This window comes from Artibeus jamaicensis, unplaced genomic scaffold, assembly GCF_021234435.1.
Source record: "Artibeus jamaicensis isolate MK-2021 breed Jamaican fruit bat unplaced genomic scaffold, CSHL_Jam_final contig_1582, whole genome shotgun sequence".
Lineage (NCBI taxonomy): Eukaryota > Metazoa > Chordata > Mammalia > Chiroptera > Phyllostomidae > Artibeus > Artibeus jamaicensis.
This window is the reverse complement of record NW_026521309.1, coordinates 379,918-395,046: the sequence shown is the minus strand read 5'-3', so window position 1 is coordinate 395,046 and position 15,129 is coordinate 379,918. Positions and strand designations below refer to the sequence as shown.

The window sequence follows — 15,129 nt, the reverse complement described above, 5'->3', positions numbered from 1 at the left end:
TAGCAGTAGATTTGAGCTTATAGAAGATAGAATTAGTAAGTTTGAAGATAGACTGATAGAGATTATACTGTCTGAAGACTATTGATAAAAAAGAATGAAGAAAAATAAACAGAGTCCCAGAGAAATATAGGACATTATTAAACCCATCAACATATGTGTAATAGGAGTATCAGAAGGAGAGGAGAGAGAAAGGAGCAGAAAATGTATCTGAAGAAAGGGGGACTAAATTTTTCACAAATCTACTGAAAAACATTCTACATATTCAGGAAGCTAAACAAATTCCAACTTGAATAAACACAGATAAATCTTCAAAAAAGAGGCATTATGGTATAACTATTGAAAGCCAGGACAAGTGAAAAATCTTGAAAGCGATAAGAGAAAAACAGCTCATCCCTTACAAGGAAAGCTCAGTAAGATTAACACTTGATTTCTCATCAGAAATTATATGGGGCCAGAAGGTGATGGGATAACATATGCAAAAGGCTCAAAGAGAAAAAACTGTCAAGCTAGAAGTTTATATTCAGCAAAACTATCATTCAAAAACCAAGGCAAATTACCTTCCCAAATAAACAAAAACTGAGGTAATTTGTTGTTAGCAGACTTGTCTTATAAGAAGTACTAAAAGAAGTTCTTGAGGATGACAGAAAGTGCCCTAAGACAAGTGACCATAATTTACATGACAAAACAAAGAATGCCAGTAAAGATAATAATGTAATTATAAAAGATAGTACACATGCATATTTGTTTCTCATTGCTGTTAGCTAATTTAAAAATCAATAGTATATAGCCCTGGCTGGTGTAGCTCAGTGGATTGAGCACGGGCCTGCAAACCAAAGGATCATGGTTTGATTCCCAGTCAGGATACATGCCTGGGTTGCAGGCCAGTTCCCAGCAAGGGACACATGAAAGGCAACCATACATTCATATTTCTCTCCTTCTCTCCTTCTCTTCACCTCTAAAGATAAATAAATAAAATCTTTTGAAAAAAATCAATAGTATATAACTGTTAGGTAGACATTTAGGAAAGAGGAGGGGTAGGAAGAAGTTCATAGTACTTGAAGAAAAAGCTCATAAATAACTTTGGTTAACTGCTTCTGGCCACGAATATGTTTTTTTTTAAATATATATTTTGTTGATTATGCTATTACAGTTGTCCCATTTTCTCCCCTTCACTCTCATCCACTCTGCACACCCTCTCCCACCCACATCCCCCCCCTTTAGTTCATGTCCATGGGTCATACATATAAATTCTTGGCTTCTACATTTTCTATACTATTCTTAACCTCCCACTTTCTATTTTCTACCCACCATCTATGCTACTTATTCTCTATATCTTCCCCCCTCCCCCTCCCACTCCCTTATTGATAACCCTTCATGCGAGCTCCATTTCAGTGGTTCTGTTTCTGTTCTAGTTTGCTTAGTTTACTTTTGTTTTTGTTTTAGGTGTGGTTGTTAATGATTGTGAGTTTGCTGTCATTTTACTGTTCATATTTTTTATCTTCTTTTTCTTAGATAAATCCCTTCAACATTTCATATAATAAGGGCTCGGTGATGATAAACTCCTTGAACTTGACCTTATCTGAGAAGTACTTTATCTGCCCTTCCATTCTAAAGAAAGCTTCTCTGGATAGAGCAATCTTGGATGTAGGTCCTTGCCTTTCATGAGTTGGAATACTTCTTTCTAGCCCCTTCTTGCCTGTAAGGTCTCTTTTGAGAAATCAGCTGACAGTGTTATGGGAACTCCTTTGTAGGTAACTTCCTTTTTTGTTGCTGCTTCTAGGATTCTCTCCTTCATTTTTATCTTGGGTAATGTAATTATGATGTGCCTTGCTGTGTTCCTCCTTGGGCCCAACTTGTTTGGGACTCTCTGAGCTTCCTGGACTTCCTGGAAGTTTATTTCCTTTGCCAGATTGGGGAAGTTCTCCTTTATTTTTGTTCAAATAATTTTTCCACTTTTTGCTCTTCCTCTTCTCCTTCTGGTACCCCTACAATTTGGATGTTGGAACATTGAAAGATGTCCTGGAGGTTCCTAAGCCTCTCCTCATTTTTTTGAATTCTTGTTTCTTCATTCTTTTCTGATTGGATGTTTCTTTCTTCCTTCTGGTCCACTCCCTTGATTTGAGTCCCAGTTTCCTTCCCATCACTATTGGTTCCCTGTTCATTTTCCTTTATTTCACTTAGTGTGGCCTTCACTTTTTCATTTAATTTGCGACCAAATTCAACCAATTCTGTGAGCATTCTGATCACCAGTGTTTTGAACTGTGCATCTGATAGGTTGGCTATCTCTTTTTCACTTAGTTGTATTTTTTCTGGAGCTTTGATCTGTTCTTTCATTTGGACCATTTTTTTTGTCTTGATATGCCCATCACGAAGTGAGGCATTCTCCTGGGAGGGATAATCCATGTCACTGTGTTGTGATGCTATATATGGAGAAGGGGTCTGAGAGGGAACAATGGAACTTGCTCCCCTCTCTGCTGGATTTCAGTCACTTCCCCTGCTTCCCACAAGCAAATTGGACCCTTCTGGTGCTGATTCCTGTGTGGGTGAGATGTGTACATTCCAGGACCCTGCGGTTCTCTCCAGGGAATTCTCCTGTGAGGCTGGGAGTTTCTCCCAGCACCTCAACCCCCACAGGTGTTTTCAATCAGTGGTTTGAGGCTTTATTTCCCCTCACCGGGCCCTGGGTTCCTCGGTTTGTCCTGTTGCTCAGTTGTTCCTCCCGGTTTATTTGCACACAAGTGTGGGACCACCAAGTCCACAATCTGCTGCCTTGCTGGGTTTGCCCACTGTTGCCTTGCATGCCCTGCTCCACAATCTACTGCTTCACTGGGTCCTCCACTGCTGCTTTGCCCACCCCAGTCCTCCAGCCAGTCCTCCAGCCACTGCCTTGTTGCAAGTTCTCTCTGCCCTCTCTTTGCCTGTCTCCACCCCTCCTACCAGTCTGGATCAATGTGCCTTCTTTAACTCCTTGGTTGTTGAACTTCCATACAGTTCGATTTTCTGTCAGTTAATCTGTCAGTTCTGGTTGGTTTTTGTTTGTAAATTGTTGTTGTCCTTCTTTTGGTTGTGCGAGGAGGTACAGTGTGTCCACCTATGCCTCCATCTTGACCGGAAGTTTTTTTTTTAAGATTTTATTTATTTAGCTCTAGAGGGGAAGGGAAGGAGAGAAGGAGAGAAATATCAATGTATGGTTGCTTCTCATGGGTCCCCTGCTGGGAACTGGCCTGAAACCCAGGCATGTGCCCTGACTGGGAATCAAACCACAATCCTTTGGTTCACAGGCCCATGCTCAATCCACAGAGCCACACCAGCCAGGGCCTTGGCAGTTGTTTTTAACAGAATTACAAGAGGTGGTCTGGAACAAGATGAAAATCTCAGTTAACAGACCTCCACCCAATACTCATGCTTAGGAATTCACACCTTCCTTTGGAAGAGTTCTGTGCCACCTTCTCCTACCAGATTGATATGCAATTCCCATGCCCCACCCCACAAATTATGTAAATCCTTAGGACAAAGAGATTAAGCATCTATGCTTTTCCCATCCACTCTGGCTAAGCCCATTCTCTTCTCTGAGAACATGTTACTAATAAAACCCTGCTTGCACACTAACCAACTTGCTGATCTGAATTTTTTTTACTGTGTCAGCAAGAAGAACCAAGCCTCCTACGACAAAACTATGTATTGTTGGGCTTACAGAATGTAAAAATGCAATATTTTTTGCCAGTAATAGTAAAAGTAGATGGGTGATTGCAAAGTTGGTCCTATAATTATATGGAAATATCAGGAACCCAAAACAGCAAAAACAATCTTCAAAAAGAACAAAGTTGAAAAACTCACACTTCCTGAATATGACTTATAAAGCTAAGTAATCAAGGATAGACATATAGATCAGTAGAACAGACTTGGGAGTTCAGAACTGAACCCATGTGTCTATGTGCAACTGATTTTTAACAAGGATGCCAAAACTATGCAATAGAGAAAAAATAATCTTTTCAGCAGATGGTGCTTAGACAACTGGAGAGCCATATGCAAAAGATTGAAGTTGGATCTCCACTTTACACTATGTACAAAAATTAATTCAATTCAGCCCTGGCTGGTGTGGCTCAGTGGATTGAGTGCGAGCTTGCGAACCAAACGATTGCAGTTCAATTCCCAGTCAGAGCACATGCCTGGGTTGCAGGCCAGTTCCCAGCTGGGGGCGCACTGGAGGCAACCATACACTGATATTTCTCTCCCTCTCTCCTTCCCCTCTAAAGATATAAAAATAAAATCTTTTAAAAAATTAATTCAATTCAAAATGGATCAAAGATCTTAGAGCTAAACATGAGAGCTAAAATCATAAACCTCTTAGAAGAAAACATAGGAGGAGATCTTCAAGACCTTGTTTAGGCAGCACATTGTTTGATATGACACTCAAAGCATGAGCAATGAAAGAAAAAATAGAAAATTCTACTTCATCAACATTAAAAAAATTGTGCTTCAGAAGTCATTATCAAATAAGTAAAAAGAAAACCTACAGAATGGGAGAAAATTTCAGCAAATCATATATGCTGAAAAGGGAGTTGTATCTAGAATATATAAAGAACATTTACAACTCCATAATAAAGAGATGAGTAGGGCCCTGGCTGGTGTAGCTCAGTGGATTGAGCATGGGTCTGGGAACCAGACAATCGCGGTTTGATTCCCAGTCAGGGCACACGCCTGGGTTGCAGGCCCGTTTCCAGCAGGGGACGCACAAGAGGCAACCATACATTGATGTTTCTCTCCCTCTCTCCTTCCCTTCCCCTCTAAAAGATAAAAAAAAAGTTGTTTTAAAAGAATAATAAAAATAAAGAGATGAATAAAACAATTTAAAAATGGGCAACAGATCTGAACAGTTTCTGAAAGATACACAAATGATCAATAAAAAGGTGGTCAACTACACACACAAAAAAGGTGGTCAACATCATTAGCCATCAGGGAATTGCAAACTAAAACCACAACTAAACACTATTCCACACCACTATGGTTATAATAAACAAATCAGATAGTAACAAGTGTTGACTAGGATGTAAATAAATCAGAGGCCTCACACACTGCTGGAGGGAATATAAAATAGTACAGTCACTTTGGAGAAGCACCTGGAAGCTTTTTAAACAGTTAAACAGTTAACATATGAACCAGCTATTCTATTCCCAGGTGTATACCCAACACACATGAAACATATGTTCACAGAAATACTTCTGTACAAGTGTTTATGGTGACATTATATTTATAAGATGAAAGATGAAAACAAGCCAAACACCCATCAGGCGATGAATGGATAAAAATATTTGGCAGATCCATATGACAGAATACCATTCAGCCATAAAAAAGGAAAAAAGTACTGGCACATGATACCACCTGGATGAACCTTGAAAGTATTATGCTCAGTGAAAGAAGCCAGTCACAAAAAGCCACAAATTGTAGAATTCCATTATATGAAATATCTAGTATAGAGAATTTTATAGAAAACACAAAGTAAGTTAATTTTTGCTTAATTCTAGGAGAGATAGGGAATAGGGACATGATGGTTAAAGACACAAGATTGTTGTAATTTTTTTTGAGGTTTTAACATGTTCTAAAGTTGAGTGTGGTGATGATTGTATGTATCTGTGAACATACTAAAAACTATTGAATTAAATGCTTTATTTATTTTTTCAAAAGATTTTATTTACTTTATTTTTAGACAGAGGGGAAGAGAGGGGGAAAGAGAGAGAAGGAAACATCAATGTGTAGTTGCCTCTCGTGAGCCCCCTATTTGGAACCTGGCCAACAACACAGGCATGTGCCCTGACTGGGAGTTGAACCACAAGCCTTTGGTTCACAGGTTAGCCCTCGTCCCACTAAGCCTGGTGGTGTAGCCAGGGCTGATTTAAATACTTTAAATTTTATGTTTTGTGAATTGTATCTCAATGAGATGTTTTTTTTTAAAGAGTACTTTTCCAGGAGTTTTGTGTTTTTAAAAAGATTTTATTTATTTATTTTTAGAGAGAGAGGAAGAGAAGAAGAAAGAGGAGGAGATAACCATCAATGTGTGGTTGCTTCTTGCACATGGGGACCTGGCCTGCAACCCATTTAGTGCAATCCAGAATCAAGGTGGTGGGAGTGGATGTTTTTGTAACATTCGTGATTGGAATAGATTTTCTGATTTTAAGGTAATGTTTCTAATATTTCACTATCAAGTATAACAGTTATCTTAGGCTTTCAGTAGACATCCTCTTCCAGCTTTGTTTATTTGGGATTAATTTCAGCTGTAAGTAACAGAAACCCCCAAATAGCAGTGACTTAAGCAATATAAACACTTACTTCTCTTTGACACAGCAGTTTGGATGTAGGCAACCAGGAGCTAGTATGACATCTCTTCTACAAGGAGCCCTCAGAGATGCAAGCATCTTCCCGCTCAATGCTCCATGTCTTACCACTGTGGCCCTTGTCCTCATGGTCCAAGGCACACTCTTGAGTTCTACACAAGATGAAGGAAGGGATGAAGCAGAGGCAAAGGAGGCATACCAGCTAGCTGTATGGTAAGGAAGGCTCTGGGAATTTGCTCTTGTCCTCCACTGCAACAGAGGTTCACGGCAAGCCTGCATGGGAAGCTGGGAAAGTTGGTCCTTATATGGTGGTTCAGGAGCCCAGCTAAAATTTTATTAGCAAAAAAGGGATGAACAGATTTCGGGAAATGATGAAACAGTCACAGATTACGAATATGCCCTTGTGTTTGTAGTTTACTGAGAGTTTTTTAAAAACATAAATGCTGTTTTTATTGATTGCTTTTTATTTATTTATTGAGATCATATGGGTTTTTTCCTTTAATATGGTAAGATGATGAATTACATTAATAGGTTCTTTAATATTGAACTATCTTTGTATACCTGTTATATCCCTCAAATTGGTCATAATGTCCCATTTTTTAATTGCTGGATTTACTATTCTAAATTTACTTAACATTGTTGCATTTATGACATATTCTATGCTGTTAAGAGAGATTGATTTATAATTTACTTTTTTTTACTACTCTTTTTGTTTGGTAATGCTAGATCAGCCTATAAAAGACATCAGTAAGCATTTCCTCTTTTTCTCTTCTCCAGAATATTTTGTTCATAAAATTTGTATTTTATGTTCCCTGAATAGCTGAAAGAACTCACCTAAAAAGCCACTTACACCTTGTGTTTTATTTTTGAAGATGTGAAACTACCAGTTCAACTTATTGTATTTTATGATTATAGGTCTTTGAATCTTCCTAGTTTTCCAGGCATCATTGTTGCCTCTAATTTTTGGCTACTGTAAATGGTGTTGCTATGAATATTCATGTCCATGTTTTTGTGTAAACACGTGTTTTCAGTTCTCCTGGTGATGGACCTAACAGTGGAATCGCTGGGTCATAGGGCAACTCTATGTTTAACTGTTACTTACCACAGAGTCTGCACCACGTTACAGTCCCACCAGCCACGTATGAGGATCCAAGTTTTCCACATCCTTGCAAACATTTGTTATTTTATTTTCTTTTTAAATTATAGCCATCCTAATAGGTGTAAAGTGGCATCTCATTGTGGTTTTGATTTGCACTTGCTTAATGACTAATGATGTTGAGCATTTTTTACATGATTATTGTCCATTTGCACATCTTCTTTGGAGAAATGTCTTTTTAGACCCTTTGCCCATTTTTAAATAGGTTGTTGGTCTTTTTGTTGTTGAATTTTTAGGGTTCTTTATATATTCTGAATACTAGTCCTTTATCATAGATATGATTTGCAATTATTTTCTCAGTTATTTTTATTTTTGTTTTATTTTATTTTTGTAGAGAAAGAGGTGGGGGAGAGAGACAGAGACGCGCACAGACCTGTTGTCCCACTTGTCTACAGATTCATTGGTTGCCTCCTGCACGTGCCCTGACTGGAGATCAAACCTGTAACCCTGGCATATAGGGACAATGCTTTCACCAACTGAGCCGCCCAGCCAGGACCCTTCAGTTATTTTTTCATTTTCTTGGTAGTACCCTTTGAAACACAAAAGTCTTTAATTTTGATGAAGTCCAATTTACATATTTTTTCTTTTGTTGCTCATACTTTTGATGTCATTTCTAAGATATCATTGCCAAATCCAAGTTCATACAGATTTATACCTTTGTTTTCTTGTAAGAGTTTTATAATTTTAGCTCATATTTTGATACATTTTGAATTAATTTTAACTGTTTCATTTGTTGAACCATTCTTGAATTTCTTGGATAAATCCCACTTGGTCATAGTGTATCATCTTTTTTTAATATGCTACTAACTGTGTTTGCTGATATCTTGTTGAGAAATTTTAAATTTATATTCATAAAGGATATCAGTTGCAGTTTTCTTTTCTTGTCTTTGATATCAGGGTAATGCTGGCCATGAATTAGGGATGTTCAGACCCACGGATTATTTAGAAGTATGTGGTTTCATTTCCAAGGGTTTAATATTTTCCTGCTATCAATTTGCTACTGATAATCTATTTAAGTCCACTCTGGTCATATCTTGTATGGTTTTACTTCTTTTGCGTTTGTAAGGTTGGTTTTCTGACTCTGGACATAGTCCATCCTGGTGACTGTTCCAGGGGCACTTCGTTTGCCGTTGTTGGAGAGAGTGGTTAAAAATGGCAGCTAGATCCGGCTGCCACGGTTCTGTTCAGCTCTTCAAAGGCCTTTCTGTTTTCTGTCAATAGTGTTGTTACTTGCCGAGAGAGAAGAGCTATAGTTTCTAACTGTAATTGTGAATTTGCCTTTCATTTCCATCAGTTTTTGCTCCATGTATTTTGAAGCTCTATTTTTACCTACACATTTAGAATTATGTCTTCTTGGTAAATTAGCTTTGTCCTTGGTAATTTTCTTTGCTGTGAAGTACACTTTGCTTATGTTAATATATCCCCCCAGCTTTCTTTTGAACGTTTTCTGCATGGCATATCTTTTTCCATTATTCTACTTTTAACCTATTCCTACCATCACATTTGGAGTGAGTTTCTTGTAGACAGCATGTAGATAGGCCTTGTTTTGTTTTTGTTTTCATCTTTTCTGACAATCTCTCTTAACTGATGTGTTTACGTACATTTATTGTTGTTGTTGATCCATTTGGATTTAGGTCTACCCTTTATTAATTTTCTGTTTTTTTTCCTGTTTCTCTATTTCCCTTTTCCTGTCTTCTCTAAGGTTATTTAAATGTTTTTGGTATGTTATTTAACTTATCTGTTGTGCTTTGACTATGTGTTTTCATATAGTGTGTTTTAGTGGTTGCCCTGGGAGCACGACATACATACTCAACTTTTCAAGTCTATTTAGAATCAATGTTTTACTACTTCAAGTGAAGTGTAGAAACTACAATGCAGATCCCTTTACTCTCTCCCTGTATGCTGTGGTTGTCATGTATTATATCAACGGCCCCCAAAAATCTCACCAAACAACATTATAACTTTTTGCTTTCAACCATCAAAAGTGGTTTTTGAAACTCAGGAGAAGAACAGTCTATTGCATTTGCCCGGATGTTTATTAGCTCTGTGCTTCTTGGCCAATCCTGATATTGCAAGTTTCCCTTCATTTAAGAACATCTTCATTTCACTTTAATTCCTGAGGAATATTTTCACTGGATATAGGATTGTAGGTTGACTATTTTTTTCTTTCCATACTTCAAAAATGTTTCACTTTGCAACTGATGCCCTACTGACGCCCGTGGTTTACAATGAGAAACCCATAATTATTTGAGTTGTTGTTCTTCTTTAATAATATATGTTTATCCTCTGGCTTCTTTCATATTACTTTTGTCTTTCAGCAGTTTAATTAGAATATGTCTGGGTGTGAATTTCTTTGTGTCTATCCTGCTAGTGGTTCACTGAACTTATTGAATTTGTAGGCTTATATCTTTTGTCAAATTTCCAACCATTATTTCTTCAAATATCTGGTCTCATTTTATAGATTTATTTTATGGTAGAGATAGAATAAAGTATGTTCCTCCATCTTATCTAGCATCTTACTGGGAACAGAACCTTCCATTTTGATTAATATTAATATGGCTATATCATCTTTTTTGGATTAGAACTTGCCTAATGGAATTTCCCCACTCTATTACTTATAATATTTCTGTATGTTAATATTTATGAGTCTTTAGTTTTTGCTTAATTATTTAATCTGACACTTTCCTTTAAGTTGTGAATTTTGCCTATTTACATTTATTGTGATTAATTATATGCTTGGATAATGCTATTTGTTTATCTTCTTTTTCTTTATTTTATTTTTCTCCTTTATTGTTTTTCATTAGATTTATACAGTTTTCTGCTTTTTCTTCTCCCTAGCACCCAGCTCCTTACCTTGCTGAAAGTTATACATTCTATTTTGTTCCCTTAGTAGATTACTCTTAAACCTTTATCTTGTATACTTGAACTAACATTGTCTATACTCTACAGTGTATGTCTATCCTATTGACTAATGCAAGGAACTTAGTCACCTATTGGTGTCAATACTTTAATGACATCTTTTTATACCTCAAATTAGTTATCATTGTTATTATTAAATTTACTCATGTTTATTCATTTTCATCTGTATTTGTATTTTTGTTTTTCATCGTTTCTTTCTTCTCACCATTTCCTCTTGGGTTAAAATATATATCATATACAGGAGATATATGTCATATGTCATATAGATAGATAGATAGAGATATATAGTCAGTCCATAAGAGTCTGTTAGTAGTAAACTCTCTCAGTCTTTATAAAAAAAAAGACCTTTTTTTTTACCCTTGCTCTTTAACAATAATTTAGCTAAATAATTTCCATGTTACTCTTATTTTCTCTTAGCACTTAGATACTGTTCAAGACAGTCTCCTGACTTCTAATATTGCCATCAACAAATGTACTGGAGGCAATCTGTCTTTTCTCTCTGATTGCCTTGAAGGTCTTCTTTATGGCGTTTGGCAGCTTACTGTGATGTATGTAGGTGCAGATTTATTTATCTTACATGAAATCAGTGCTTTTTGAAACTGAGGATTTATATTTTTTCACAAAGAGTAGAATTTTGTGGACATTATCTCTTGAATATGTCCTCTCTACCATCTGCCTATTCTTTTCCCCATGGAACTCCTCTTAGATATATGTTGGACCTTCTCATTCCACTCACATCTCTTACTCTCCCTGTAGCATTAAGCTTTTGCAGTATACAACTATTCCCAAATTGTAGTAGTTTTAAACAGCAACCATTTATTTAGCTCCTGATTCTGTGCATCACTGACTTGGGCGAGGCTCAGGTAGGTGGTTCTTCTGGTCTTAGTGGAGGTTGCTCATGCACATGTGGTCAGCTACCAACTGGCCTCAGCTGGACAGCACTTCCTTGCTCCACATAGTCCTTCATCCCCTAGCAGACCAGTCTGGGCTAACCCACTAAGGTTTTTAAGAGAGCAAATGGAAGCACGCAAGGTCTCTTTGAGGCCAAAGCTCAGAACCAGCATAACTTATGCCACATTTTATTGGTCAAAGGAAGTTGCAAAGGCAACCTAGATTAAAGGGGTAAAAGGGGGCCCTGGCTGGTGTGGCTCAGTTGGTGGGAGAGTCATCCTGCAGCTGAAAGGCTGTGAGTTCAATTCCCAGGCAGCACATACCTAGGTTATTGGTTCCATCCCCAACCTGGGCACATATGGAAGGTGATCAATCAATGTTTCTCTTTTGCTTTGATGTTTCTCTCTCTTCTTGTCTGTCTTCCTCTCTCTCTAAAAGCAAAGAAAAAATGTCCTCAGGTGAGGATTGAAAAAAGAGGGAGACATAAGAGGAAGAGTCCGCTTCCTTTTTTTTCTTACATGTAGGGTGTGTTGGTCCATGGTATGGCCACAGATTTGTGCCCCTTGTCACAATGACCCCTGGATTCCTGTCAGGTGTGTTGCAAACCGTGGGTCCACTGCTTCAGGCCCCCTGCTCTGAGCACACCTCAAAGAGGCCACTTATTGATGGCAGGGGCTGCAGCTACAAAATCTCATGAAGGAAAATTGAAAAAAAATTAAGAAAGTGATATTTATTATACTTCTCTATTTATGGCCTGTACATAATAGTGGATTAGAGAATAAACTGGGGTCAGAGTGGAATAATTTTGACCATTTTTGCAAGCAATCTACAATATTCCCTGTCACGGTTAATTTTATTAAACTCTGTGTTTCTTTATGGGGATATTCTCTAGTTCACTAAATTTCTTCTCAGCTATGGGCAACTTGCTGTTTAAATGAATTTTTAATTTACATGACTTTATTATTCATTACTAGAAGTTCTATTTGATTTTTCTTTCGCCTGCCTATTTTTTAAAAGATTTTATTTATCTTTAGAGGGGAAGGGAAGGAGAGAAGGACAGAAATATCAATGCATGGTTGCCTCTCGTGAGTCCCCTGCTGGGAACTGGCCTGCAACCCAGGCATGTGCCCCGACTGGGAATCGAACCGTGGTCGTGTGGTTTGCAGGCCAGCGCTCAGTCCACTGAGCTACACCAGCCAGGGATGCCTATTATTTTTTTATAGTGTCATTTTTCTCTCTCTTTGTTTACTCTTTCCGATTACCATTTTAACCATACTTATTTTACAGTCCCCACCAGATGGTTTTGGGGTATCTGTCTTGCCGTTCGCGTCAGCGCGTGCTATCAGCGCATCTTCAGCGGGGCTTGGTCTGTGGGATCCCGGGGGGGCCTCAGTGGGGAACCTGTTCTTGAGAGGAAGTTTTGAGCTTGTTTCTGTTGAGTGCCCCACAGACAGGACTAAGCCTGGGACCAATATTTATGTTAAGCTCTCAGTTTTAGGTTTACAGGGTAGAGATGATTTGAATCTAAAATTTGTGTTACTGGCTAATGATAACAAACTCCCTTGAGGAATAAAAAAAAAAAATGCTACCAACGCAAATTTCCTTCTTGCCGTTCTGTGGCCAGAGGTCTCCCCCCCCCTTTTTTTTTTCCTAGCACATTATGTCCCTGAGGGTGCAGCGCCAGCCTCCGTGGGGTCTCTTTCAGCGCGCACTTTGGGCGGGTCCGAGGCCTCACCTTCTCTGGACGGCGGCTCCTGCCTGCGCCTCCACCTGGCGTCCGCTTCTCCCACTCGGGGCAGCCGCGGCCATCTGATCCTCATTTCCCTCTTCACTTCGGGCTCCTGGGAACTTCCTTTTGTTTGTGGGAGGGTTTTGTTCGTTTGTTGGGATTTCGTTGTTGTTTTAACCTAGATGCACACGGGCATCGGTACAGAGTACGGTTTCCCCAAGCAGAACCTGGGACCCAGGGGTCCCCATCTCCTTTCCCGTCCACCCGGCCACCCCCACTGACAGCGCCCTCTGCGCAGCTGTGGTCAGGGGCCCTTGAGAAAGCGCCCCACCCCCTCCGCGCAGACTCTGGTTTCCAAACTGCCACTCCTCGTGGGGTAGGTGTGAGGCGGCAGGGGATGGGGGGCGCGGTAGGTGGGGGGCTGAGATGGGGGACACCGCGGCGGAGGCGGCGGCCGGGGGGCGCCCCCTGTACGGGAGGAAGGGGTTTCTGCCTCGCTCCGAGTCCGCCTCGGGTTTCGCACTTCCCTTCCCCAGGACAATCCCGACCTTCACCGTGAAGTGCCTTTCGCAAACACACACACGCACATGTATTTTTGGAAGAAGGGAAAAATTCCAAGGGAACCTCTGCTAGGTTAAAAATGAAGTGAAGATTATATTAAGAATGAAAGCCGCGCGGGGCCGCTGGGGCGCAGACAGAGGGCCCTTTCATCGCGCCCGGCCGCGCGCCGCAGGCAGCTGCCAACACAAACGCGGGCGGAACAGAAGCTGCGGAGCCGCGGCGGCGCTGCCAGGCCGCGTCCCCGCCGGGCCTGGCGCCGCGCCCGTTTCCGCTCTGCTGACGCGCCCGAATCGCGGGCGGGCGGGCGGCCGGGACCCCGGAGCTGCGGGGAGAACGCCCGCGGGGCGCGTGACTTCCAAGCCGAGCTTCACCTGCGCGCCCAGAGCTCCCAGGTTGACCCCGGAGTTTGCGGTCTCAGCATCTCTGTCCCCAGCATTGCCTGCCGTCTCTCGCCGAGACTGTCCTCTACTCCTGGCATGCTCGTCCTCATCCCCGTCCCCAGAGCATCGTGGGTGCTCAGCGAGTTCAAGGCAGCCTCCCGCGGGAAGCTTGCCTGGGCCACCCCGCGCTGCGCTCCCACAGCCCACACCTGGGTCTTCCTAGAGGCCCCTGCTGGGCTGGAGACCCCAACATGGTCTGTGTCCTGCCTGCAGCCCCTCCCCTAGTGTGAATCTCTCACTACACCCAAAGGTGTTGTTGGGTGAAGAAAGGCGCCCCCCACCATGCCTGCCTCCTGCCCTGGACGCCCAGTGCTGGCTCCTTAAGGAATCTCCCCCTGGAGAATGGGCGGGCTAGTGCGTTGCCAAATGGGGCCTCCGACTTTCCTTGGTGTTGGGAGAGCCATTCAACCACACCTGTAAAATGGGCACACTCAAGTCAGCCCTACCTCTCAGGGCTCATGGGAAGCTGAAGAAAGAGGCTGTGGAGAGGTGAGGACAGCTTGGGATCTGCAACCCGCCGGCCCTTTCTCTGGGAGATGGCACCCCGTCACTGCCCAGATCTGCCCTCCTCTCCCTTTCCCGGGCGTTGCCTCCCACCATCTCACAGGAGGGTTCATCACTCTGTTCAGCCCCAAGGGTCCTTTCTCACAGTGGGAAAGGTTATGTCAGTCCACAGCCTGACTTCTGAGGGTCCTTTCTTGCCAGTTCTTCCTTACCGCTTTGCTCCCACCTCAACGCAGAGGAGGGTACTAACTCTGTTGGCCAATTAGAGGCTACATCCACTTTCCCAACTGGATCAGGAATGGACAGTGACCCACCCTTAGCCGATCAAAGCTTTCCCTGTGAATGCCGTCAGTGAGCTCTGGGTTTTGGTACTGGAAGGGCGAGGTTAAGGGGGATTCTGTGGGACCAAGAGGGAAGCAGAGATGAGAGAGGCAGTGGCTGAAGGGCGAGCAGGAAAGAGGAAAACCCAGAGAGCCAGAGACTGGAAGTCATCCTGGGCGCCCAGACCAAGCTGTGGTACAGACAGAGCCGCCTCTGGGTTGCTCGGGACAACAGCCCACCCACTCTCTTCTTGTGTGGGCCAGTCCAAGTTGAGTT

General features: G+C 41.4%; 1 non-coding gene across 1 annotated transcript; it reads right to left on the bottom strand.

Moving 5' to 3' along the window:
• Window positions 1-11,814: 11,814 nt before the first annotated feature.
• LOC119056377 (small nucleolar RNA SNORA11) lies at window positions 11,815-11,946 on the bottom strand. Its single transcript, XR_005083873.1, has one exon. It is a non-coding gene; the product is annotated as a small nucleolar RNA SNORA11 (small nucleolar RNA).
• Between the last annotated feature and the right edge of the window lie 3,183 nt (window positions 11,947-15,129).